The sequence below is a fragment of the Salmo salar genome, chromosome 03 (genome assembly GCF_965601325.2).
Source record: "Salmo salar chromosome 03, fSalSal1, whole genome shotgun sequence".
Taxonomy (NCBI): Eukaryota; Metazoa; Chordata; class Actinopteri; order Salmoniformes; family Salmonidae; genus Salmo; species Salmo salar.
This window is the reverse complement of record NC_138293.1, coordinates 55,370,851-55,397,367: the sequence shown is the minus strand read 5'-3', so window position 1 is coordinate 55,397,367 and position 26,517 is coordinate 55,370,851. Positions and strand designations below refer to the sequence as shown.

The 26,517-nt window shown below is 43.0% G+C and overlaps 1 protein-coding gene across 1 annotated transcript in view; it reads left to right on the top strand.

Annotated features, from left to right (window-relative positions):
- tr-alpha (thyroid hormone receptor alpha) overlaps nt 1-26,517 on the top strand; it is a 105,312-nt gene that overhangs the window by 40,910 nt on the left and 37,885 nt on the right. Inside the window, exon 2 of the mRNA XM_014192391.3 lies at nt 19,605-20,039. The gene's annotated coding sequence lies outside the window, so the exon portion shown is untranslated. The remainder of the gene's footprint in view (nt 1-19,604; nt 20,040-26,517) is intronic.

Below are 26,517 nucleotides of genomic sequence, written 5' to 3'. Positions count from 1 at the left end.
ATATGCAGTTGTTTTAAGATGATCATACCATGAATCATTTAGCCATTTGATTTAGAATTTTAGGACCCCTTTAGGTGTCCAAAAAAGAAATACAAAAAAACATATAGACCTTGGCCTTTACTACTATAGCCCATAGAAACGCATTGCATATAAGAAAGCTCCGGAAATTGTTTAGTTTTTTTTTTGACACATATTTAACCCCCTAATTTTTGTTGCCACAAGACTACCTCCATACTTCCATTCGCAGACACCGTCGTGTTTGTGAGAGTTTCCACCGCAGATGTGGAAGGCCGACATGTAGTGGATTGAGACGCAGCCCATGCAATAAAAACTAGTTTAAACTAACAGATTTTGATGGGGATTTTTTTATTATTACTTGGATTGACGCACAGGATAGACTGTTAAGGATTAAAGACTCTGGATAGCATTGAGGTTGTATACGCAAATGGACACGGAGACACAGATATAAACATGCATGTGGACACACATACTAGTGATGCATGGTCAGCTGTTTGTTCCGCCCGCAATTGCTAATAACCCATCCGCAACTGCCCGACCTATATGTGATAAGTTGAAAATGTGAGGTCCGCACCGACCCTAACCCACTAATATAGTCAAAGATGGCGTACATTTCTTTTTTGACAGGCCTTTTTAGATGGGCATATGTTTCTGCTTATAATTTCTTTACATTTTGGTAGGCTATTTGTTAGTCAATTTGTCTAATTAGATACATGCAGCTTCTCTTCTGTCATTACTCGTTACCCTTGAAGACTAAATAAACCCTTGCTCACCAGAAAGTCACAAAAACACAAGCATTCGCTACATCCACAATAACATCTGCTAAATATGTGTATGTGACCAATAACGTTTTATTTTATTTGCTAAATTGATAGAATGAATGCTTCAATCTGGTTGACATCGGTAAGGTTTGTTTTCTTTCCTCTTTCGTCTCTGCGTCTCTGCTTCACTCATGCACGTTTAGGGACCGGGGAGAAAATTCATTAACTCAACCAAAACCAAAAAAACAGGAAAGAGTTTCAGTGTAAAATCACCAAATAACATTAGTTTCACCGGTTTGAAGGAAATTAAAATCTATCAAATGACCCAATTTTTTTTTTAACGATTTCAGATTGGTTTGGATGCATATTTGATATGTTTTGAAATACTACGATCAGCTGTTAAGATGCTGATAGAGCAGCAGCAGCAGCAGTACTCCACATTCATTTTCTCAAGATGCTGAAAGAAACAAATCATATTTCTCTACTCCTGTTCCTGAGTCAGAATTTACATTTGGTGTATCATTTTACTGCAAGAAATGCTTCATTCTGCAGGGGTTAATATTATATTAGGCTATGTGAGAGGTTATAGACTTTCAGTTAGGCTACTATTCCATTTAACCCATCTGAACAGTACAGTTCCCTTGACGTGCCATTTTGAAGTCCCCAGTGCTGGCACTGCCCATCATCCTCTTTTGCCACTTCACCAAATATTTTCCAAATATTAGACTACTGTTCTGGCCTTCCCTTCTATTTATTTTCAGCTCTCCATTTTGCAGCATTTTTCTTATTGAAATAAACTCCGTTGTCCTTTTTGCCTCAGTGGATCAATGTTAACTTTTTCTACCGAAGTTCCCAAAAGCATTTAGCAATTGGCGTGTATTTGGTGCGCTACAGTTAGTGCATAGCCTAAGCTTTAGAGCCTAGCGTCAGATAAAAGTAGCCCATAGATATGAATTGCACAAGAATGATACTTTTGGCAATTAAAAAAAAATTATTCAATTTTTTTATAATGTATGCATTGTTTTCTATTTATTCAACTCACCCGCCCTTCATCCACACAATATTTAATGGCCCTAAACACACCCGCCCCGCGGATATACCTGTGTTTCACTGGTGCACACACACATGGACACACACTCACACACACACATGCTCCTTTTCCTCCTTATTCTTGTCCTCAGCTGGGCTTTTGGTTATGCTTAGTTGCCAGTATTGCGTAACTAAAGGGTAGCCGAGCCCTCCCTCCTGCGGTTGTTTTTGCCCAGTGCCCACTTGGACTATCGCCACAGCAGCCAAGGTCAATCACACATACCAGGCCCCTCTGTGCTATCTGGGGCGACGTGTGTGTGTGTGTGTGTACTGTATGTCTCTGCGTCCGTGTGTACTGTATGTCTCTGCGTGTGTGTGTACTGTATGTCTCTGCGTCCGTGTGTACTGTATGTCTCTGCGTCCGTGTGTACTGTATGTCTCTGCGTGTGTGCGCGCGGTGATGCTCTGTATTGACCATGGAGAGGCTTTGAAGCCACCGATTGGCCATATTGGCAGTCCTCCATAGGAATGAGTGGAATCCTACAGTTTTTCAAAATTACAAGTATTTGTTTTGTTGTGGTGGGGGACACTAACATTTAGTAATCTAACAATATATATGTTCAGGAATAAAAAAAATGAAAAAAAGTATATCTTACATATAATTTTAAAGTATTAAGTCAGTTATTATCAACTATATTTAGCCACGAGACAATTGTTTTTCTTGAATAAATGGTCGGGGGGCCGAAACATAATTAAAAATAATTTGTAGACCGCAAATTGACTGCAAGAAGCCCAAACACATATAATATTTGACTGAAACATAATCATTTCAAACCCTGCTTACATTTGTATACGATCACGTCTCTATATTATGTTTGGAAATACTTGAACAGATTGCCTAAATTAAAACTTGGAGCTGGTGCTTTTATAGTTTATTAGTATTATTTTTATTAATAATAATAATAATAATAATAATAATAATAATAATAATAATAATAATACACACAAAATATATACCAGTCAAAACACACCTACTCATTAAAGGGTTTTTATTTTTACTGTTTTCTATATTGTAGAATAATAGTGAAGCCATCAAAGCTATGAAATAAGACGTATGGAATCATTTAGTAACCAAAAAAGTGTTAAACAAATCAAAATATATTTTGTATTTGAGTTTCTTCAAAGTAGCCACCCTTTGCCTTGTTGACAGCTTTGCACATTCAGGTGTCTGTAATATAATAAATGGGCAAAAATGAATGTTGACATTCATAAATGCATTTCTATTGGTAAAAAAAAAAGTACAATGGTGGGGAGGTTTCAAGATGGAGGCACAGTGGCTTTACAGTACCCCCCCCCCCCAGTCATCTAGTGCATATATAAATCATTGATGTGTCGCTCTCCGTCTCTCTCTTTGTGTGTGTGTGTGTGTGTGTGTGTGTGTGTGTGTGTGTGTGTGTGTGTGTGTGTGTCTCTCTTCTTTCCTCGTTTGCATAACACACCCGAGGCCACCCCCATTGAACTCCCTTATCGCCTCACCCATCTGCAAAGGCTTTGCACTGAGCAAACACTTTTATCAGTGAGCTCTAATCCACACGCTGTCTGCATCTCTTAGTGCCTCGGAAAGGACATTTTGTACTCGTGTTCACCCCTCATACATGTGTCAACCACTTCACTCGCTGTAGTGTAAATTCAGTGTAATTGTCCTTTTCTCCCTTTACACTACATCAGGGGTTCCCAAATGTTATTGCTTTGACACACACCAATTGAGGTGTCTTTTGAATCGCGACCCACCATAATGGTTGAGTGGCGTAAGAAATATACACAGACCGAAAATATCATCTTGGCAGCGAAGAGAAAATGTTGCAGTTTCAAAAGTAATTTCCTGCAATTCCACACATCCTGCCATGGAGCTGAAGGAGAATTGTGCAGTTTAGGCTGAATTTCCTCAAATTCAACACATTTTGACAGATGCTAATGCTGGGTTCTTAGGCTCAAACATAACGGTGGGGGCAAGATTGTCTAGCTTTTATTTTGTTTGTAAATTCTCAAAGATCATAGGCTATTATTGAAAAAAATATACTGTAGGTATAGTCTTTTCTACATACTTGGTTTAAGTTTTCCCATACTGAAAGTTAAATAAATAATAATTTGCTATTCACAAACTGTCATCCCGCGACCCACCTGGAGCCCTGGCTGGGTTGAGACCCACCGTTTTGGAACCACTGCATTACACAACATTTGGTTAATTGTTCAGCAGTCTTATGGCTTGAGGTTAGAAGCTGTTAAGGAGCCTTTTGGTCCTAGACTTGGCGCTCCGGTACCACTTTCCGTGTGGTAGCAGAGAACTGTCTATGACTTGGGTGACTGGAGTCTTTGACAATTTTGGGTTTTTTCCTTTGACACTGCCTAGTATATATGTACTGGATGGCAGGATGCTTGGCCCCAGTGATGTACTGGGCCATACGCACTACTCTCTAGCGCCTTACGGTCAGATGCCGAGCAGTTACCATACCAGGCGGTGATGCAACCGGTCAGGATGGTGCAGCTGTATAACTTTTTGAGGATCTGGGACCTATGCCAAATCTTTTCAGTCTCCTGAGGGGGAAAAGGTGTTGTTGTGCCCTCTTCACGACTGTCTTCGTGTGTTTGGGCCATGATATTTTGTTGGTGATGTGGACACCAAGGAACTTAACTCTCGACCCGCTCCACTGCAGCCCCGTCAACGTTAATGGGTCCTTTTCCTGTAGTCCACAATCAGCTCCTTTTGTCTTGCTCACATTGAGGGAGAGGTTGTTGTCCTGGCACCACACTGCCAGGTCTCTGTTAACCTCCCTATAGGCTGTCTCATCATTGTCGGTGATCAGACCTACCACTGTTGTGTCGTCAGCGAACCTAATGATAGCGTTGGAGTCGTTTGGCCACACAGTTATGGGTGAACGGGGAGTACAGGAGGGGACTAAGCACACACCCCTGAGGGGCCCCAGTGTTGATCATCACCGTAGTAGACGTGTTGTTGCCTGGGGGTGGCCCATCAAGAAGTCCAGGATCCAGTTGCAGAGGGAGGTGTTTAGCCGGAGCGGCCTTAGCTTAGTGATGAGCTTTGTGGGCACTATGGTGTTGGGGGTCAAAGCTCATCACTATCTTATGGACCCTAGGACTAAACACCTCCCTTTGCAACTGGATCCTGGAGGTAACAAGGTAACAACACAAGGTAACAACACATCCGCCACGCTGATCCTCAACACGGGGCCCCTCGGGTGCGTGCTCAGTCCCCTCCTGTACTCCCTGTTCACTCATGACTGCACGGCCAGGCACGACTCCAACACCATCATTAAGTTTGCCGATGACACGACAGTGGTAGGCCGGATCACCGACAAAACAGCCTGGCCGTGTGGTGCCAGGACAACTACCTCTCCCTCAACGTGATCAAGACAAAGGAGATGGTTGTGGACTACAGGAAAAGGAGGACTGAGTACGCCCCCATTCTCATCAACGGGGCTGTAGTGGAGCAGATTGAGAGCTTCAAGTTCCTTGGTGTCCACATCACCAACAAACTAACATGGTCCAAGCACACCAAGACAGTCGTGAAGAGGGCACAACAAAACCTATTCCACCTCAGGAGACTGAGAAGATTTGACATGGGTCCTCAGATCCTCAAAAGGTTCTACAGCTGCACCATCGAGAGCGTCCTGACTAGTTGCATCACTGCCTGGTATGGCAACTGCTCCCCTCTTCTACACTGTTGCTGCTCTCTGTTAATATCTATGCATAGTCACTTTAATAACTCTACCTACATGCACGTATTACCTCAATTACCTCGACTAACCGGTGCCCCCGCACATTGACTCTGTACCGGTACCCCCTGTATATAGCCTTGCTATTGTTATTTTACTGCTGCTCTTTAATGATTTATAACTTTTTTATTTCTTATTTTTGGGGGGGGGGTATTTAATTATTTATTTTTTAAACCAAGAACATTTAAACTGCGTTGTTGTTTAGGGCTTGTAAGTAAGAATTTCACTATGGTTGTATTCGGTGCATATGACAAATAACATGTTGATTTGATACTCTCCTCTCTGCTCAGCTCTCTACGCTCGCCGCTTTGTTCTACTCTGTTCTACTCTCCACTCCTATGCTTAGCTCTGCTCGCTACTCTGTTCTCCTCTCCTCTGCTCAGCTCTCTATACTCTCCTCTACTCTGCTGGCTCAACGTGTTTTTTTGTCCATCAGTCCTGCTGTCTATGTTCCCCTCAGGAATGTTTGGACACATTCCAAGGGACCTAAATCAGCCCAGGAGCAGACTCTCTCCATCCTCAATCTCCCCTCTCTCCCCTTATCGTTGACCACCTTATCAGTTGTAGATGGGGGAGAGGGGGTATAATATAAGTTATGTATGGAGAGCGTGCCTTTTTAGAACGGGGGGGGGGGATCGAGAGGGAAGATGTATACCATGTAGGTTATATGCAGAGTTCCACCCTAGTCGTTGCTTAGGCAGGCCTCTGTGCTTTGACTGGCTGACTGGGTTAGGTTTAGTACTGACCTCTCCTCTCCTCATATACCCTCAGCTAACCAATGAAGCAAGGGGCCCCTCAAGGGGTGCTGCTGCACAGAATGCATAGTCACTCACTCTGCTGTAGGCTCCCTCTCGCTTCCTTTCTCCTCCTCTCTCTCAGCCTGTCTTACACTTTCTCTTTCTTTTACTCTCTCAAGCTCTAACTTTCTCTTCCTCTCTCTGAAATTCTCTCACACTTCTTTCTCTGTTCCTGCTATTTCTCTCTTCGCCTAATCTATTTTCAATTTCTCATGTCTGGCGCCTTTCTCGTCCTCCTCTTTCTTTCTTGGCTCACTAGTTGTTCCTGGCCTCCTCCCTTCTCCCTGTTCTTTCAGAGGTCAAGGAAGCTGTCAGTAACCACTGACCAATATCTGATGTGACATCACAGCAACCAGTAGCATACTTGCAGTATATGTCCTGGAAGCAGTTGTCAGGTGGGGCATGTAGAGTGGATGTGCTGTTCTTTTACTGCTAGGGTACATTTGGTCGGTACACTGTACACGTGGCTGTTGAGTTTAAACCTGTATCACTAATCTCTAGGCTACACAATCAATGCACCCATCGCTGTGATAGTTACTTAAAGCCACAATCAAATGGGCTCATCAACAAAAATGTAAACAATGGAGCAATATTGCAAGGTGCAAAATCCACCCCCACACACTTGCCGGTGTAATGATTATGCTGTTGAAGCACCTTTGGCAGCGATTGCAGCCTCGAGTCTTCTTGGGTATGACTCTACAAGCTTGGTACACCTGTATTTGGGGAGTTTCTCTCATTCTTCTCGGCAGATCTCCTCAAGCTCTGTCAGGTTGGATGGGGAGCGTCACTGCACAGCTATTTTCAGGTCTCTCCAGAGATGTTCGATTGGGTTCAAGTCCGGGCTCTGACTGGGCCATTCAAGGACATTCAGAGACTTTCGAGCCACTCCTGCGTTGTCTTCTCTGTTGTTCAGGGTCGTTGTTCTGTTGGAAGGTGAGCCGTCGCCCCCAGTCTGAGTGCTCTGGGGCAGGTTTTCATCAAGGATCTCTCTGTACTTTGCTCCTTTCATCTTTCACTCGACTCTGACTAGTCTTCCAGTCCCTGCCGCTGAAAAAAATCCCCACACATGATGCTGCCACCATGCTTCACCGTAGGGATGGTGCCAGGTTTCCTCCAGACGTGACACCAAAAGGCACTTAAAGGACTCTGACCATGAGAAACAAGATTCTCTGGTCTGATGAAACCAAGATTGACCTCATGCAGGCCAAAGAGTTCAATCTTGGTTTCATCAGACTAGAGAATCTTGTTTCTCATGGTCTGCCAAAAGGCACCTAAAGGACTCTCAAACTCCAAGCGGGCTGTCGTGCCTTTTACTGAGGAGTGGCTTCTGTCTGGCCACTCTACCATAAAGGCCTGATTGGTGGAGTGCTGCAGAGATGGTTGTCCTTCTGGAAGGTTCTCCCATCTCCCCAGAGGAACTCTGGAGCTTTGTCAGAGTGACCATCGGGTTCTTGGTCACATCCCTGACCAATGCTCTTCTCCCTCGATTGCTCAGTTGGCCAGGCGGCCAGCTCTAGGAAGAGTCTTGGTGGTTCCAAACTTCTTCCATTTAAGAATGGAGGCCACTGTGTTAAGGACCTTTTAATGCTGCAGACATTTTTTTGGTACCCTTCCCCAGATCTGTAGCTCGACACAATCCTGTCTGAGCTCTACTGACAATTACTTCGACCTCATGGCTTGGTCTTTGCTCTGACATGCACTGTCAACTGTGGGACCTTATATAGACAGGTGTGTGCCTTTCCAAATCATGCCCAATCAATTGAATTTAGCACAGGTGGACTCCAAGTTGTAGAAACATCTCAAGGATATTAAATTAAAACAGGATGCACCTGAGCTCAATTTTGAGTCTCATATCAAAGGGTCTGAATGCTTATGTAAATAAGGTATTTCTGTTATTTTTTATAAATTTGCAAAACATTCTAAACCTGTTTTTGCTTTGCCATTATGGGGTATTGTGCATAGATGGATGAGAAAAAAATATTTAATCTATTTTAGAATAAGGCAGTAATGTAACAAAATTAGGAAAAAGTCAAGCGGACTTTATACTTTCCAAATGCACTATAATACCATCAGTATATTGCCACAGGTATTTCTATATTCCTGCTACAAGTCACTTTTCAGCCCTGTTTATGTTGCTGTATTGTTTACTATTATTATTATTTATCCGCTGAGAAAGCGAGAAGGGGGGGGGGGGGGGGTAGAAAAAGAAAGAGGGGGTAGGGAGGGGAGAAGAGTAGAAAGGGAGATGTGTGTCATGACAGCTGCAACTCTTACTACACTACCTGTTTGCCAAAAAGGGATATCAACAGAAGGCCATTGGCACGGAATATTCTCACCTACTCCGATCTCATACCAGTTCAGCTCGCTAAATAGTGAGACACAGATGAGTCCAAGGGCACACGCAATGTCACCTCTTGGCCTGTGGATGAACCTATCGTTACCATGGGGATTGTCATTGGTCAGTACGCCCATTATTTTGCAATGCATAAACAGTGCCTTCAGAAAGTATTCACATCCCTTGACTTTTTCTACATTTTGTTGTTACAGCTACATTTTAAAATTGATTAAGTAGAGATTTTTTTTGGTCACTGGCATACACACAATACCCCATAATGTCAAAGTGGATTTTATCCCCGAAATGTTTAATAAATAAAAATGAAAAGCTGCAATTTCTTGATATGGCAAGCCTAAATAATTTCTTGAGTAAATATGTGCTGAACAAGTCACATAATAAGTTGCATGGACTCACTCTGTGTGCAATAATAGTGTTTAACAGGATTTTTGAATGACTACCTCATCTCTGTACCCTACACATACACTTATCTGTAAAGTCCCTCAGTCGAGCAGTGAATTTAAAACACAGATTCAACCACAAAAACCAGGGAAGCGTTTGAATGCTGTACAAAGAAGGCCATCTATTGGTAGATGGGTGAAAATATTGAGTGTACAATCCAGGTGTGGAAAGCTCTTGGAGACCTACTTCCGAAAGACTCAAAGCTGTAGTCGCTGTCATAGGTGCTTCTACCAAGTATTGACTCGGGGTGTCAATACTTATGTACATTTATATATTTTGTATTTCATTCTCAACAAATTTACAAACCATTTTCAAAAAAAAAACATTTTCACCTTTTCATTATGGGGTATTGTGTGTAGATGGGTGAGGGGGAAAAAAAACATTTATTTAAATTCAGGCTGTGACACAACAAAATGTGGAATAAGTCAAGGGAGGTGAATACTTTGAGTGTGCAAAACATTATGAACACCTGCTCTTTCCTTGACAGATTGTTGAATACAGGTGAATGCTACACTTCAATCAGAGTAGATGAAGGGGAGGAGACGGGTTAAAGAAGGATTTTTAAGCTTTGAGACAATTTACACGTGGATTGTGTATGTGTGCCATTCAGAGAGCATGTCAACGGGTAAGCCAAAATATTGAAGTGCCTTTGAATGGGGTATAGTAGTAGGTGCCAGGTGCACTGGTTTAGGTAAAGAACTGTAACTTTGAGTTTTTCACACTCAACAGTTTTTCATGTGTATCAAGAATGGTCCACCACCCAAAAGACATACAGCTAACTTGACACAACTGTGGGAAGCATTGGCGTCAACATGGGCCAGCATACCTGTGAAACGCTTTCGGCACCTTATACAGTTCATTCCCCGAGGAATTAAGGCTGTTCTGAGAGTAAAAGAGGGTCCCGCTCAATATTTGGAAGGTGTTCTTAATGTTTTGTACACTGTGTAGATATACTCCTAGCTAAAGGTTGTTTGTCGGGGATATCACTAAGTCAAAAAAATATATATAGCTGGAGGGGGCGTTTTAAAGGGGCAATCAGCAATTGCTACATCTACTTTTGGACTTATAAATTCATTATGTACCCATTTGAAGAATAAAACTTTAAATGTTTTATGAGCTTTGTTCAACTGTTGTACTCCATTAGAACCCAGAATATAAGCTTGTGGCCACCAGCTGCATTAAGTACTGCAGTGCATCTCCTCCTCATGGAATACACCAGATTTGCCAGTTCTTGCTGTGAGATGTTACCCCACTCTTCCCACCAAGGCACCTGCAAGTTCCCGGACATTTCTGGGGGGAATGGCCCTAGCCCTCACCCTCCGATCCAACAGGTCCCAGACATGCTCAATGGGATTGAGATCCGGGCTCTTCCCTGGCCATTGCAGAACACTGACATTCCTGTCTTGCAGGAAATCACGCACAGAATGAGCAGTATGGCTGGTGGCATTGTCATGCTGGAGGATCATGTCAGGATGAGCCTGCAGGAAGGGTACCACATGAGGGAGGAGGATGTCTTCCCTGTAACACACAGCATTGAGATTGCCTGCAATGACAAAAAGCTCAGTCCGATGATGCTGTGACACACCGCCACAGACCATGACGGACCCTCCACCTCCAAATCGATCCCACTCCAGACTACAGGCCTCAGTGTAACGCTCATTCCTTTGACAATAAACGTGAATCCGACCATCACCCCTGGTGAGACAAAACCGCAACTCGTCAGTGAAGAGCACTTTTTGCCAGTCCTGTCTGGTCCAGCGATGGTGGGTTTGTGCCCATAGGCGATGTTGTTGCCGGTGATGTCTGGTGAGTACCTACAAGCCCTCAGTCCAGCCTCTCTCAGCCTTTTACGGACATTTTGTGCACTGATGGAGGGATTGTGCGTTCCTGGTGTAACTCGGGCAGTTGTTGCCATCCTGTACCCGTCCCGCAGGTGTGATGTTCGGATGTACCGATCCTGTGCAGGTGTTTACACGTGGTCTGCCACTGCAAGGACGATCAGCTATCCGTCCTGTCTCCCTGTAGTGCTGTCTTAGGCGTCTCACAGTACGGACATTGCAATTTATTTCCCTGGCCACATCTGCAGTCCTCATGCCTCCTTGCAGCATGCCTAAGGCACGTTCACGCAGATGAGCAAGGACCCTGGGCATCTTTCTTTTGGTGTTTTTCAGAGTCAGTAGAAAGCCCTCTTTAGTGTCCTAAGTTTTCATAACAGTGACCTTAATTGCCTACCGTCTGTAAGCTGTTAGTGTCTTAACGACCGTTCCACAGGTGCATGCTCATTAATTGTTTATGGTTCATTGAACAAGCATGGGAAACTGTATTTTTTTTAAGCCCTTTACAATGAAGATCTGTGAAGTTATTTGGATTTTTACGAATCATCTTTGAAAGACAGGGTCCTGAAAAAGGGACGTTTTTCTTTTTTTTGCTGAGTTTAGTAATTAAGCGACCCGGCATCATCATTACACATCTCCTTCTTTCAGACACAGACAGAGTGGCCCAGAATAGGTGTTGTTAGTGTAGAGCCTTCTCACAGATGGGTGTCTATTGCCACTCACTCTCTGAGGGAGAATCAGATATTCCATCCATCCCTTAGATAACAGAGGTAACCAGATCCCTACATTTTACACTGAACATTTTTATTTCATCATTGCGAAGCAATTGCTTATAAAATGCCTAGTGTACCCTTTAGGTATCTATATACTGTCTTATTTTTTATCTATCTTTTATAGAGGAATGCATTACAATTGTATTACAGTATCATCAGGTCAAAGTTAAACTAATTTTGTCTTTTTTTATGATAAAAGTAAAGCACAAGACAATGCAGACGAAAACAGCGTACAATCTTGTCCAAAGCTTATCAAAAGCAGAAATACAAGGTCACCCAGGGTCATATTGTCTAGTCAAGAGGAGCATCTGTTTTACAGCATAGAGGTTACAAGGACAGCTGTTTCACACTCCAGGCTGTGTGTGTGTGCAGTATGTGTTTCATTAGTAGTACAGTCGTGGCCAAAAGTTTTGAGAGTGACATTTTCACAAAGTTTGCTGCTTCAGTGTCTTTAGATATTTTTGTCAGATGTTACTATGGAATACTGAAGTATAATTACAAGCATTTCATGAGTGTCAAAGGCTTTTATTTACAGTTACATGAAGTTGATGCAAAGAGTCAATATTTGCAGTGTTGACCCTTCTTTTTCAAGACCTCTGCAATCCGCCCTGGCATGCTGTCAATTAACTTCTGGGCCACATCCTGACTGATGGCAGCCCATTCTTGCATAATCAATGCTTGGAGTTTGCCAGAATTTGTGGGTTTTTGTTTGTCCACCCCCCTCTTGAGGATTGACCACAAGTTCTCAATGGGATTAAGGTCTGGGGAGTTTCCTGGCCATGGAACCAAAATATTGATGTTTTGTTCCCCGAGCCACTTATCACTTTTGCCTTATGGCAAGGTGCTCCATCATGCTGGAAAAGGCATTGTTTGTCACCAAACTGTTCCTGGATGGTTGGGAGAAGTTGCTCTTGGAGGATGTGTTGGTACCATTCTTTATTCATGGCTGTGCTCTTAGGCAAGATTGTGAGTGAGCCCACTCCCTTGGCTGAGAAGCAACCCCACACATGAATGGTCTCAGGATGCTTTACTGTTGGCATGACACAGGACTGATGGTAGCGCTCACCTTGTCTTCTCCGGACAAGCTTTTTTCCGGATGCCCCAAACAATCGGAAAGGGGATTCATCAGAGAAAATGACTTTACCCCAGTCCTCAGCAGTCCAATCCCTGTCCCTAATGTTTTTCCTGGAGAGAAGTGGCTTCTTTGTTGCCTTTCTTGACACCAGGCCATCCTCAAAGTCTTCGCCTCACTGTGCATGCAGATGCACTCACACCTGCCTGCTGCCATTCCCGAGCAAGCTCTGTACTGGTGGTGCCCAGATCCCGCAGCTGAATCAACTTTAGGAGACGGTCCTGGCGCTTGCTGGACTTTCTGGGGCGCCCTGAAGCCTTCTTCACAACAATTGAACCACTCTCCTTGAAGTTCTTGATGATCTGATAAATGGTTGATTTAGGTGCAATCTTACTGGCAGCAATATCCTTGCCTGTGAAGTCCTTTTTGTACAAAGCAATGATGACGGCACGTGTTTCCTTGCAGGCAACCATAGTTGACAGAGGAAGAACAATGATTCCAAGCACCACCCTCCTTTTGAAGCTTCCAGTTTGTTATTCGAACTCAATCAGCATGACAGAGTGATCTCCAGCCTTGTCCTCATCAACACTCACACCTGTGTTAACGAGAGAATCACTGACATGTCAGCTGGTCCTTTTGTGGCAGGGCTGAAATGCAGTGGAAATGTTTTTGGGGGATTCAGTTCATTGCATGGTGAAGAAGGACTTTGCAATTAATTGCAATTCATCTGATCACTCTTCATAACATTCTGAAGTATATGCAAATTGCCATCATACAAACTGAGGCAGCAGCCTTTGAAAACGTATATTTGTGACATTCTCAAAACTTTTGCCCACAACTATGTACAGGATACACATACAGTAGTACACAACGGTAAGAATGCCAACAAGTAAATGGTTCAGTAGAATAAACATTTTATAATAAGTATAATACAGGAAGGCATCATTTATCGAACAATATTTACATGCGTTTTGGGGAATGTGCGTGTGTGCATGCGTGTCCCACCCAATGATGTTCCTTCCTAACATCCTTAAGGGACTCTTCATTTAACATGATAAGTCAAGACTTTGTAGAGTCTTTTTGGGTTTGTCTCAAAGAGCTTTGCACACCTGGATTGTGCAATATTTACCCATTGTTCTTTAATCAATTCTTCAAGCTCTGTCAAATCGATTGTTGATCATTACTAGACAGCCATTTTAGATTTTAAAAAAAAATACATTTTCAAGCCCGATTTAAGTGAAAACTGTAACTGGGCCACTCAGGAACATTCAATGTCGTCTTGGTAAGCAACTCCAGTGTAGGGTTGGCCATGTGTTTTAGGTTATTGTCCAGCTGAAAGGGGATTTAGTCTCCCAGTTTGTTGGAAAGCAGACTGAACAAGGTGTTCCTCTAGGAGTTTGCCTGTGCTTCCATTCCATTAATTTTTATATCCTGAAAAACTCTGTAGTCCTTAACGATTACATGCATACCCATAAACATGATGCACCCACCACTATGCTTGTACATATGGAGTGGTACTCAGTAATGTGTTGAATTGGATTAGCCCCAAACATAACACTTTGAATTCAGAACAAAAGTTAATTTCTTTGGCACGTTTTTTGCAGTATTAATTTTGTGCCATGTTGCAAACAGGATGCATGTTTTTGAATATTTTTATTCTGTACAGGCTTCCTTTTCACTGTCATTTATGTTAGTATTGTGGAGTAACTACATTGTTGATCCATTCTCAGTTTTCTCATATCACAACCATTAAACTCTGTAACTGTTTTAAAATCACCATTGGCCTAATGGTGAAATGCCTGAACAGTTTCCTTCCTCTCCGGCAACGGAGTTAGGAAGGACGGCTGTATCTTTGTAGTGACTGGTTGTATTGATACACCATCCAAAGCCTAATGAATAACTTCACCATACTCAAAGGGATATTCAGCATCTGCCAATCGATGCCCATCTTTGCGAGGCATTGAAAAAACTTACTGGTCTTTGTGGTTGAATCTGTGCTTGAAAATCACTACTCGATTGTGGGACCTTACAATTATCTGTATGTATGGGGTAGTCATTAAAACATGCGAGTTGTTAAGGCCATTTTCACGCCTGAACTTATTTAGGCTTGCCATAAGAAAGAGGTTGAATACTTATTGACTCGAGACATTTCAGCTTTACATTTTATATTAATTTCAAAAATGTTCTGCAAACAAAATTTCACTTTCACATTATGGGGTATTGTGTGTAAATCAGTGACACAACATCTAAATCATCAATTTAAATTCACGCTGTAACACAACAAAATGTGGAAAAAGGAAAGGGGTGAATGCGCACTCTGACAGAAGTCTTGCCAATGCCATATGTTATTTTCATCCCTCCTTGTCAGTATGTCCTTGGCAGATGGCAATCAGTGACTAACATTTTAATTAAATTAACTAACTAATTGATGTTTTGTTTATGTGATTGCGCTCCCTCTGTCACTCTTTCAAGCGCCAGGGAGTCCATCTGAATCACCCTCTCCTTGTTTGTTCAATGACTAAAAATCACAAGGCCGTTACCAAAGTAACACAGTGAAAATATGTCCTTGCCTTAAACAGTTTTGAGTAGGCCTTCCGGGCTGGGCTGTAAGAGTACTGGAAATGAGTTCATGCTGTTCATAATGTCTCAGAGGAGCTGGGTACAGGGGGTTTGATGCTTGCTAGCTGGAACTGGAGGCTTGTAATTCACAAATAATGATAGAGCACGAAGTAGTCTTGAATGGCACATTTTCCCCCCAGAGTACTTATTTTATTTATTTATTTATTTTACGATTGCTGTATCCTCAATTCCACAGTAGAGGTGTTAGCGCCACCAGTGGCCACTACTTACAGTTAGGGTTGCACATTTTGGGGAAACTTTCCATGGGAATTAATGGAAATATATGCAAATTAATATTAATACCATTTAAATGTAGATGTTTTTCGCATTGGATATATTTATCATATCATATGGAGCCCGAAACATAAACCTTTTACCTGAGCATAAGTAGACATAATTGCAAATTATTAAATCCTTCCAATAGAAATAAAAATATTTAGTCAACTCATTTTAATTAAAGTTCAATTTGTGACTCTTCACATGGGATGATTTCACTGAACAACAAAAGGGAATATTGAATGATATCCATCGCATCTCCCAAAAACGTTTTCAACATACATCTGTAAAATGATAGTCCAGAAACTAAAGGGGATCGTGCCTCAGATCCACAAAGTCCCTTCCACCAGGTGGTTGATGAGATGTGTTGGTACGACTGCCGTATTGCATCTCCATCCTAAAGCCCTTGCTTGGAAGTGTACTTCGCCAGACTGCCAAGAAGCTTTCCCTCATCCAGGCCAAGGTGGTGAGACACGGTAGCGATGACACCATAGGCCTTGTTGATCTCTGCACCAGACAGGATGCTCTTGCCAGCATACTTGGGGTCCAACATGTACACTGCGACATGTATGGGCTTCAGGCAGAAGTCTTCACGCTTTTTGATGTATTTCAGAACTGCAGTTTCCTCTGCTTGGAGCAACAGTGAAGTGGGCAGGGCAGTACGGATTTATTCTCTTACATCTGCAAGCAGAGTCTGAACATCAGACAGGATGGCATTGTCTCCCTCAATCCGTGCAATGGCTACTGCTATAGGTTTAAGGTGTTTCAGGCTGCTTACCACTCTCTCCCAAAATACATCATCCAGGAGGATCCTCTTGATGGGGATGTCCATATCGACAGACTGTTGATGGGTGGCGATAATGTAGTTAATTATTCCTTGTCCACGAACGTTCGACCACTCATCAGAGATGATTGCAATAGTCTGCTTTCTCTATGATTTGCTTGACCTTCACTTGAACTCTGCATCCAGCAAATTAGTAGATAAAGCATGTCTGGTTGGAGGGGTGTATGCTGGGTGAAGAACATTCAGAAATCTCTTCTAATACACATTGCCTGTGAGCATCAGAGGTGAACCAGTTGCATACACAGCTCGAGTAAGATATTCATCAGCATTTCTGACTTCGTTCCTCCATTGAGTAAAAAAAACAACTTCTGATTCCAGGAGGACCATGAGCTGTTGCTATCAATAAGGTGTCTGATTCATCATTTTCACTTTGAATAGAACGTTTGTCAGAGGTTGTTTGTTGTGAGCGCTGAGGGAACTTTATGCACTTGGCCAGATGATTCTGCATCTTTGTTGCATTTTTCACATATGATTTAGCACAGTATTTGCAAATGTACACAGCTTTTCCATCTACATTAGTTGCAGTGAAATGTCTCCACGCGTCAGACAGTGCCCGTGGCATTTTCCTGTAAAGATTAGGGAAAAAATAAGGAAAAAAACCCAAATACAATTCCATGTACAGATAAATAGTTAAGCAGTTAGATTAAACAACTCCTTTTTAAGATTAATGTTTTAAAATGAAACTTATGGAAACAGGTGAATTAACACTCCTCAGTTAGCAAGGCTCAAGCAACCTAAACCCACATGGTAGCAAAAACTAACTAGCAGAAATTGTTAACAAGTTAGAAATTATTTAAACACACTTTGCTCTAGGCTACTATTTATTAGTTAACAAAAAATATTTTATGTCTTTATAAAATATATTCACCACACCCAGTATTGTAATCAAAACATACCAGAAAGCATTTAGTCCTGGGTCAGACAGTGTAGTAGTGTGGGCTCAATAGCATCTCATTCCTGTGCAAGATCTTGAGAATCAGCTGTACATGTAATGGAAGAGTGCACTGTACATGTGATGGAAGAATGCACTGTGCATGCAGATGTTTGCAATTCCATTGAATTGGGGGTAGTTTAACCAAATATTGCCACAAGAATTGCCTTATGTGTATCCCACAAAAAAGGTTCACTGTTATAAACTAACATTTATGATGAATTTAAGCAAAATTCCTGTGCTTAACTTCCCATGAAAATTTTCCGGGAATTTCCCGGAAGGTTTCCGACCCTTTGCAGCCCTACTTACAGTGCCTATAGAAAGTCTACACCTCCCTTGGATTTCTTCACATTTTGTGTTACAAAGTGGGATTCAAATGGATTTCATTGTCATTTTCTGTCAATGATCTGCACAAAGTACTCTGTGAAATTGTAAGAAAAATTCAAACATTTTTTAAAGATGAAAACAAAATAAGACACTAATATATACTATATACCTTGATTTAGATAAGACTTCACCCGCCTGAGTCAATACATGTTAGAAACGCCTGATTTATAGATGCAAGTCTCTTAAGAGCTTTGCACACATGTATTGTGCAATATTTGCCCAATTATTCTTTTAAAAATTCTTCAAGCTCTGTCAAGATGTTGGAGATCATGGCTAAACGGCAATTATACAGTATTTGTTTTTTATTCTGTGCCTTGTTGCATACTTATGCTTGTTTTGGGACATTTTTATTCTGTATATTTGTGTTCTTCTTTTCACTCGGTCATTTAGGTCATTATTGTGGAGTCACTACAATGTTGTTGATCCATCTTCAGTTTTCTCTCATCACAGCTATTGAACTCCTGTAGCTGTTTTAAAATCACCAAAGGTCTCATGGTGACGTCCCAAAGCTCTTTCCTTCCTGTCCTGCAGCTCAGTTCAGAAGTATGACTGCATCTTTGTGTCTCGGTGGTTTAATACATCATCCACAACATAACTATTCATTTGGCCATGCTTAAAGATGCAGTGCTTTCGGAAAGTATTCAGACCCCTTGACATTTTGTTACGTTACAGCCTTACTCTAAAATCTACACACAATTCCCCATAATGACAAAGCAAAAACAGGTTTTTAGAAATGTTGGCAAATGTATTAAAAATAAATAACTTAAATATCACATTTACATAAGTATTCAGACCCTTTACTCAGTACATTGTTGAAGCACCTATGGCAGCGATTACAGCCTCGAGTGTTCTTGGGTATGATGCTACAAGCTTGGCACAGCAGTATTTGGGGAGTCTTTCCCATTCTTCTCTGCAGATCCTCTCAAGCTCTGTCAGGTTGGATGGGGAGTGTCGCTGCACAGCTATTTTCAGGTCTCTCCAGAGATGTTCAAGTCTGGGCTCTGGCTGGGCCACTCAAGGACGTTCAGAGACTTGTCCCGAGCCACTCCTGTTTTGTCTTGGCTGTGTGCTTAGGTTCGTTGTCCTGTTGGAAGATGAACCTTCTCCCCAGTCTGAGGTCCTGAGCACTCTGGAGCAGGTTTTCATCAAGGATCTCTTTGTGCTGTGCTCCGTACATCTTTCCCTCGATCTTGACTAGTCTCCCAGTCCCTGCCACATCAGACCAGAGAATCTTGTTTCTCATGGTCTGAGAGTCCTTTAGGTGCCTTTTGACAAACTCCACTTGCATTGGGCCATAATAGGCTATTTCCTACTCGCAGAATAGGCCATTTCCTACTTGCACTGTATGTGAAACAAAGTCTCTTGAGTTAGCAATTTATAGATTTTCTAAAATGCTATTCTCCCTACATGAACTTGTCCTCAAGTAATGCCTCACTAAAATAATGTTGACCTCAACTCCACAACAGCAAGGCAGACCGAACTCATAGACACACCAGTAAAATCAAGGCTTTGACTGTTTTTACAGTATCTACCCTGTCAGTTTGCCTAGGCGTAATCTGTGTTCCGGAAACCAGTCCTCTCATAGTCTACCCAGTGAGTTTGAAGGTGTTTTGTACTCCGTTAGTTGGCTTCTTTGTGTTTGTCGAACCCTTCTGTTCTGTGTGTGTCTTACAGGTGCAGGCTGACTGATCCACTGGCGAGCACCTTTTTGGAAGGTAGACAAGGACCGAGCAGTGGAGCACGTCTGAGGCGTTCAGACCCAGGGCTAGCCGAGCTAGCGAGTTGCTGCCAAAAACAGCACGGGGAGAGCCTGAAAACAGTTTGCCTGGGTGGCAGCATCACATCCTCAGACCCTGGAAATGGCCCGCCTGGGAGGCAGTCAAAACCAGAAGGCTGCATGCTTGGGGGTCATTCACTTACATTAAACAGCACAGCGGCAAGCCTGAATGGTTTGGGGACCCTGAGATCAGCGCGCTGCCTTAGGGGCTGAGAGGGACTGAAAGGGGAGCCTGGGCTGCATCATCAGCCAATAATAGCCTGCCAGGTGGCAAAGGCTGTAAGAAGAACAGTAAGAACCAGCAGAGCGAGGGTGAGAAGAACAATCCACAGGTGAGTTCTCTGGTTCCTTCCCACTCGGCCCCTTCTCTCCACCTTTATGATGCAGTTGGTGAAACAACAGGAGTAGTAAGACTGGGGCCTAATTGGATAGCTCAGAACTTCAGCTCTTTCATATTCAGATCTGCACATTGAATTTGAGAAGGCGAGGCAAGGTTATCTCAAGGCTTAAGGTATAGATTTAGGGCGCTCTTATTAAGGTGGTCTTGAGTCAAGGAGTCGTTCTAAACGCGGTCGACTAACTTATTTCCCAACATGAGTAACCCAGTCCACTGCCTCTTGTGTGTTGTCTGGCTGTGGCGTTAATCCACTGGAAGCTGTACCTCTGACCTTTTTGATTGGCTAATCCTCCGTGACCCGCCAGGTGGCGTGAGGGTTTCTGGGAGAGAGAGTCGAAGTGGAGGAGGGAGCTAGACTGTCAGAGATCGAAGTGACTGATCCAACTGAACAGGGCCCATGTTAAGAAAGCACCTCGAAGTAGGAGTGCTGATGGAGGATCAGGTCCTCCTTTTTCCATATGATCCTATTCATTAGGATTTAAAATGTTCAACTGATCCTAGATCAGCACTCTTTATGAATACAGGACCTGGTCCTTGGCCGAGCCCTTTTCTGTATGCCTTTTTAACACGACTGTGCTAGTGCACTCCGGATTGTGGGGCTATGGCTATATCCTACTGCTGACACCAATGTGGCACATTTTGGTGTGGACACACCTCGGGGTTGATGTTTGACTGTTGTGCTTCATAGTCTAAGATGAGGATCTCCCTCCCTGTGTGTTTAGCTCAAATAAGTCTGGATCAAACAGATCCCATCTCCCCTTTTGATCCCCTTGATCTAATGTCTTCCATTATGATGCCTGAGGGGTAAAATCAGGATAGAATCAGTCCCTGTGTTTCAATGGAATTCTGAGTTAGGAACGTAGCTCAATACCGAAAGTGCTGATATTTGTCCTGTTTCACATATGTACAGGTGTGTAACAAGTGTGTTTTTTTGTTGCACATCGCCCCCTCCCCTGAGACACCAGCTGAGAGCGGGGTCACGGCCAGGGACACCGGAGCAATTAAGGTTTAAGGCCTTTGCTCACGGGCAGATGGACAGATGTTTTTCACCTAGTCGGCTCAGGAATTCGAACTAGCAACCTTTTGGTTGCTGGCCCAACGCTTTAACCGCTAGGCTACCTGTCGCTCCCATGGCTCCATTCTTTATTTGACATAAACAATGCTATTTCCACGTTCCTCATCGTGTGACAAAAACGCTAGTACCCCGTCCGCAGGGACCTCACTTTTTATTTCTCTCAGCATTCCCTACTCCCTCCCTCTGCTGTGAAAACGTCACATGTAATAACTTCTATTGATAATCGTCTCACGCATCATACTAGCGCCATAACACCTTCCCCTTTCCAGCACTTTGTGTTGCCATGGTAATGTCCTCCCTTCCCTGCACATGCTGCACGGGAACAGCGGAGCAACAGGTTGATGTATAGAAACCAGAACCCCAGGCCGACCAATCAGAGAGGCTCCTGCCGTGGAGTGCTCACCTTACGGAACTTGTGGAAAGCTGTGTGTGTGTGTGTGCTAGCATGCGTGCGCTCGCATCTGTACGATACTTGTTAGTATCGTGGCAAGGAAACAAAACATGAAGCGGATGTAACTTCATTAGGAAAACAGCCCTGATGTTGGAAACAAACATCATTATGTTGTCATCCAGAGTGACATGTATTTATTTTCCAAGCTATAGCACACTATTTTACCAGCAGCAGGTTTTTAAAGGACCAAGTGAGCTTCGTGTTTACATTTTTGCCATGGAAAAAAATATTGTAACACTGGTATCGTCAAAACCTGTGTGTGTGCCTGCCTCCCTCCCTCTCTGCCTGCTGAAGCTCAGCGTGTGTCCAGACTACAGAGTTGAAGGTAGATGCTTTCATCATGCAGATCAACATGTTACCAGTCAGAGACGACACGCAAGGTCGGCTGGAGAATCTATGACTCTTGCCTATAGCCCTATAACTAGTATCGCCACAATACCAGCATTTTGACTTGAATACCGATACCAGGTTTATTATCTCAATACCGAAACGACACCACACAAAAAAAGAAGGCGCATTAACCAAAGCCAGAATGTAACTTGATCCAGACAAGTGAACTCAGCTACTGCTCTGTCATTACATTTGGAAAAAAATGTTTATGCATTATTTGAATCAATTCTACAATAAATGTTACTTAGATTTTTACCAATCAAACTACAAAATAGCATAATGCTAATCATTTATTAGAACGGTAAGTCTCTATTGATAAACTGAGTAAGTCAAGATGTAGCCTAGGTCAATTCACAGTACTTTACAATACAGGTCAATGCATATTATTCAATTGGAGTGTGTGCATACATTAGATTTTTATTGAGCTTGTTTTAGCTGATTTCATGGGGCTACAGATGATGAATAATCCCTTCCATTTAGGACTTAATTTATTGGGAACTTTTAAGATTTATTTTATTGTACTGCGTAAAACAACATTTGCATAGAAGAAGCAATCTCTCTTTTTTTCCCGAAGTGGCCATGCAGAATGTGGCTGTGGAATCTAGTGGGAAGCAAAGGGAGACAGAGGTCAAAATCAAATCAAATCAAATTTATTTTTATATAGCCCTTCGTACATCAGCTGATATTCTCAAAGTGCTGTACAGAAACCCAGCCTAAAACCCCAAACAGCAAGCAAAGCATGTGAAAGAAGCACGGTGGCTAGGAAAAACTCCCTAGGAAAAACTCCCTAGAAAGGCCAAAAACCTAGGAAGAAACCTAGAGAGGAACCAGGCTATGAGGGGTGGCCAGTCCTCTTCTGGCTGTGCAGGGTGGATATTAAAACAGAACATGGTCAAAATGTTAAAATGTTAAAATGTTCATAAATGACCAGCATGGTCAAATAATAATAATCATAATAGTTGTCGAGGGTGCAACAAGCACGTCCGGTGAACAGGTCAGGGTTCCATAGCCACAGGCAGAACAGTTGAAACTGGAGCAGCAGCACGGCCAGGTGGACTGGGGACAGCAAGGAGTCATCATACCAGGTAGTCCTGAGGCATGGTCCTAGGGCTCAGGTCCTCCGAGAGAAAGACAGAAAGAGAGAAAGAGAGAATTAGAGAGAGCATATTTAAATACACACAGGACACCGGATAAGACAAGAGAAATACTCCAGATGTAACAGACTGACCCTAGCCCCCCGACACATAAACTACTGCAGCATAAATACTGGAGGCTGAGACAGGAGGGATCAGAAGACACTGTGGCCCCATCCGATGATACCCCCGGACAGGGCCAAACAGGCAGGATATAACCCCACCCACTTTGCCAAAGCACAGCCCCCACACCACTAGAGGGATGTCTCCAACCACCAACTTACCGTCCTAAGACAAGGCCGAGTATAGCCCACAACGATCTCCGCCATGGCACAACCCAAGGGGGGGGCGCCAACCCAGACAGGAAGACCACGTCAGTGACTCAACCCACTCAAGTGACGCACCCCTCCCATGGACGGCATGGAAGAACACCAGTAGGCCAGTGACTCAGCCTCTGTAAAAGGGTTAGAGGCAGAGAATCCCAGTGGAAAGAGGGGAACCGGCAAGGCAGAGACAGCAAGGGCGGTTCGTTGCTCCAGCCTTTCCGTTCACCTTCACACTCCTGGGCCAGACTATACTTAATCATAGGACCTACTGAAGAGATAAGTCTTCAGTAAAGACTTAAAGGTTGAGACTGAGTCTGCGTCTCTCACATGGGTAGGCAGACCATTCCATAAAAATGGAGCTCTATAGGAGAAAGCCCTACCTCCAGCCGTTTGCTTAGAAATTCGAGGGACAATTAGGAGGCCTGCGTCTTGTGACCGTAGCGTACGTGTAGGTATGTACGGCAGGACCAAATCGGAAAGATAGGTAGGAGCAAGCCCATGTAATGCTTTGTAGGTTAGCAGTAAAACCTTGAAATCAGCCCTTGCCTTAACAGGAAGCCAGTGTAGGGAGGCTAACACTGGAGTAATATGATCAAATTTTTTGGTTCTAGTCAGGATTCTAGCAGCCGTATTTAGCACTAACTGAAGTTTATTTAGTGCTTTATCCGGGTAGCCGGAAAGTAGAGCATTGCAGTAGTCCAGCCTAGAAGTAACAAAAGCATGGATTAATTTTTCTGCGTCATTTTTGGACAGAAAATTTCTGATTTTTGCAATGTTACGTAGATGGAAAAAAGCTGTCCTTGAAACAGTCTTGATATGTTCTTCAAAAGAGAGATCAGGGTCCAGAGTAACGCCGAGGTCCTTCACAGTTTTATTTGAGACGACTGTACAACCATCCAGATTAATTGTCAGATTCAACAGAAGATCTCTTTGTTTCTTGGGACCTAGAACAAGCATCTCTGTTTTGTCCGAGTTTAAAAGTAGAAAGTTTGCAGCCATCCACTTCTTTATGTCTGAAACACAGGCTTCTAGCGAGGGCAATTTTGGGGCTTCACCATGTTTCATTGAAATGTACAGCTGTGTGTCGTCTGCATAGCAGTGAAATTTAACATTATGTTTTCGAATGACATCCCCAAGAGGTAAAATATATAGTGAAAACAATAGTGGTCCTAAAACGGAACCTTGAGGAACACCGAAATTTACAATTGATTTGTCAGAGGACAAACCATTCACAGAGACAAACTGATATCTTTCCGACAGATAAGATCTAAACCAGGCCAGAACTTGTCCATGTAGACCAATTTGGGTTTCCAATCTCTCCAAAAGAATGTGGTGATCGATGGTATCAAAAGCGGCACTAAGATCTAGGAGCACGAGGACAGATGCAGAGCCTCGGTCTGACGTCATTAAAAGGTCATTTACCACCTTCACAAGTGCAGTCTCAGTGCTATGATGGGGTCTAAAACCAGACTGAAGCGTTTCGTATACATTGTTTGTCTTCAGGAAGGCAGTCAGTTGCTGTGCAACAGCTTTTTCTAAAATTTTGGAGAGGAATGGAAGATTCGATATAGGCCGATAGTTTTTTTATAATTTCTGGATCAAGATTCGGCTTTTTCAAGAGAGGCTTTATTACTGCCACTTTTAGTGAGCTTGGTACACATCCGGTGGATAGAGAGCCGTTTATTATGTTCAACATAGGAGGGCCAAGCACAGGAAGCAGCTCTTTCAGTAGTTTAGTTGGAATAGGGTCCAGTATGCAGCTTGAGGGTTTGGAGGCCATGATTATTTTCATCATTGCGTCAAGAGATATAGTACTAAAACACTTTAGTATCTCCCTTGATCCTAGGTCCTGGCAGAGTTGTGCAGACTCAGGACAATGGAGCTTTGGAGGAATACCCAGATTTAAAGAGGAGTCTGTAATTTGCTTTCTAATGATCATGATCTTTTCCTCAAAGAAGTTCATAAATGTATTACTGCTGAAGTGAAAGCCATCCTCCATTTGCGAAGGCTGCTTTTTAGTTAGCTTTGCGACAGTATCAAAAAGAAATTTCGGATTGTTCTTATTTTCCTCATTAGTTTTTGGTGGTGAGGGAGACTAAGTGAATTAATACAGTTTTTGGTAACAGTCAGCTTTGAAGGGGGCAATGCAAATAGTCTGGGGAGAAATTTGATTAGTTGTTCAGTAGTCTTGGGGGTAGAAGCTGTTTAGAAGCCTCTTGGACCTAGACTTGGCGCTCCGGTACCGCGTGCCGTGCGGTAGCAGAGAGAACAGTCTATTTATTTATTTTTCACCTTTATTTAACCAGGTAGGTAAGTTGAGAACAAGTTCTCATTTACAACCGTGACCTGGCCAAGATAAAGCAAAGCAGTTCGGCACATATAACAACACAGAGTTACACATGGAGTAAAACAAACACAGTCAATAATACAGTAGAAAAATAAGTCTATATACGATGTGAGCAAATGAGGTGAGATAAGGGAGGTAAAGGCAATAAATAGGCCATGGTGGCGAAGTAAATACAATATAGCAATTAAAACACTGGAATGGTAGATTTGACAGTAGATGAGTGTGCAAAGTAGAAATACTGGGGTGCAAAGGAGCTAAATAAATAAATACAGTAGGAGAAGAGGTAGTTGTTTGGGCTATTCTATAGATGGGCTATGTACAGGTGATGATGACTAGGGTGGCTGGAGTCCTAGACAATTTTTGGGGTCTTCCTCTGACACCGCCTGGTATAAAGGTCCTGGATGGCAGGAAGCTTGGCCCCTGTGATGTACTGGGCCATACATATTACCCTCTAGTGCCATATGGTTGGTGGCCAAGCAGTGCCATACCAGGTTTTGTCGTGCCCTCTTCATGACTGTCTTGGTGTGCTTGTACCATGATAGTTTGTTGGTGATGTGGACACCAAGGAACTTGAAGCTCTCAACCTGCTCTACTACATCCCCGTCCATGAGAATGGGGGAGTGCTTGGTCCTCCTTTTCCTGTAGTCCACAATCATCTCCTTGGTCTTGATCACGTTGAGGGAAAGGTTGT